We start from the raw sequence: 2100 nt of genomic DNA, 5'->3' as shown, positions 1-2100 counted from the left end.
AATTCCTTTATTCATTTACTCATTCATTCACTGTGTGGGACAATCTATATACCTTTTTTCTGCCAACATGTAAGTTTCCAAACCTACAGAGGCTGAAAGAACTTGCACAATGAGTACTATTGTATGCACCACCTGGCTTCTACAATGAATGTTTTGCTGTTTGCTTTGTCATGCAGCCAACCTTCCATGCACATCTAACCTTTCCTTAGTTCAACTTATTTTTGTGATGTATTTCAAAGAAAGAGGGTGACTACAAAAAAACCTCCCTCTAAATGCTTCAGCATGCACAGTTTTACCTAGAATTTAGTCTTGTTTACAGTCCCTTTTCAAGGTTATTTACATACAGTAAAATGCACAAATCTGTTACATATTTTCAAAGTAACTGAGGTTGACTTTGCAGTATTTCCCACTCTTCATTTTTTTTTTTTTCATTTATTTTTGTTAGTTGGAGGCTAATTACTTCACAACATTGCCGTGGGTTTTGTCATACATTGACATGAATCAGCCATGGAGTTACATGCATTCCCCATCCAGATCCCCCCTCCCACCTCCCTCTCCACCCGATCCCTCTGGGTCTTCCCAGTGCACCAGGCCCGAGGACTTGTCTCATGCATCCCACCTGGGCTGGTGATCTGTTTCACTATAGATAATATACATGCTGTTCTTTCGAAACATCCCACCCTCACCTTCTCCCACAGAGTCCAAAAGTCTGTTCTGTACTTCTGTGTCTCTTTTTCTGTTTTGCATATAGGGTTATCGTTACCATCTTTCTAAAAAATATGGAACGCTTCACGAATTTGCGTGTCATCCTTGCGCAGGGGCCATGCTAATCTTCTCTGTATCGTTCCAGTTTTTAGTATATGTGCTGCCGAAGCGAGCACCCCACTCTTCATAATTACTGTCTCCACCATATTTGCTATACCTGTGCATAACAATACTTTATTAAGATTTTTTATTAAAGCAATTAACTTTTAATAAAATTTGGTTATTTTAAAGAAAAACAATGTTACTATTAAAATGATGAGTTTGGAATGTTAGTTATCTATATAGTTTTTCAAGAATGTGTTAAAATATATAGCTAGTGGAATGTAAAACGAACATTCAAGTACCCTCTGAGACTACCCCATCTCTATCAGTGATGTTTTTGGCCCACATTCAGGGAAAATGCTGACTTGGTGGTTGACAGCATGGGCTTTGGAGGTGGAGAAACCTAGTTTTGGGGTCCCAAATCTGCTATCCAGTAGTTCTAAAATCTTGTGCAAATCTCTTCATCTCTCTGAACCTCAGTCTCTTGATCTGTCAAATGTTAATAAGACCCAACACATCATCAAGTGGCTGTGGAAATTACATGAGCCCCTGGGAAAGCATGGCACTCAGTTAATGTTGGCTTAGATCATGTTGTGGGTTTTTTTTTTTTTTCCATGTTGTGGTTTGACTCTACCTTTCATCTTGTCTTATTTCAGTGGTTCTCAAATTTTATAGTGTGCACCATGTTGTTCAGTCGCTAAATCAGTGTCAGACTCTTTGCGACCCCATGGACTACAGCACGCCGGGCCTCTCTGTCCCTCACTATCCTGGAGTTTGCCCAAGTTCATGTCCATTGAGTCGGTGATGCTATCCAGTTATCTCATCCTGTGCTGACCTCTTCTCCTTTTGCCTTCAGTCTTTCCCAGCATCAGGGTCTTTTCCAATGAGTGTGCACCATAAGGCTTGTTGACATACAGATGGCTGAATTCATATCCAAAATATGTAAAGAAATAATACAATCCAGTAGCAAAAAAAAAAAAAAAAAAAAAGATAATCCAATTTAAAGTGGGCAAAGGAACTGAATAGATATTTCTCCAAAGAAATATGAAAGGTTAACAGGTCAACAGGTACTTGAAAAGATGCTCAACATCACTAGTCATGGGAGTTCCCTGGTGGCCTAGTGGTTAGGATTCCTGACTTTTAGTGCTGTGGCCTGAGTTCAGACTCTGGTCAGGGAACTGAAATCCCACAAGCCGAGTGGGGTGGCCAAAACAAAACAAAAAAACCACTAGTCATTAGGGGAATGCAAATCAAAACCACAGTAACATGTCACTTCACACCTCTTAGAATAGC

At 39.9% G+C, this 2100-nt stretch overlaps 1 non-coding gene across 1 annotated transcript; it reads right to left on the bottom strand.

The window, feature by feature from the left end:
- Positions 1 to 773: 773 nt before the first annotated feature.
- Positions 774 to 881, bottom strand: LOC133064100 (U6 spliceosomal RNA). The gene has a single exon (XR_009694574.1). It is a non-coding gene; the product is annotated as a U6 spliceosomal RNA (small nuclear RNA).
- Positions 882 to 2100: the final 1219 nt, after the last annotated feature.

Source organism: Dama dama, chromosome 10, assembly GCF_033118175.1.
Source record: "Dama dama isolate Ldn47 chromosome 10, ASM3311817v1, whole genome shotgun sequence".
NCBI classification, from domain to species: domain Eukaryota; kingdom Metazoa; phylum Chordata; class Mammalia; order Artiodactyla; family Cervidae; genus Dama; species Dama dama.
This window is presented reverse-complemented; position numbering and strand designations above follow the sequence as displayed.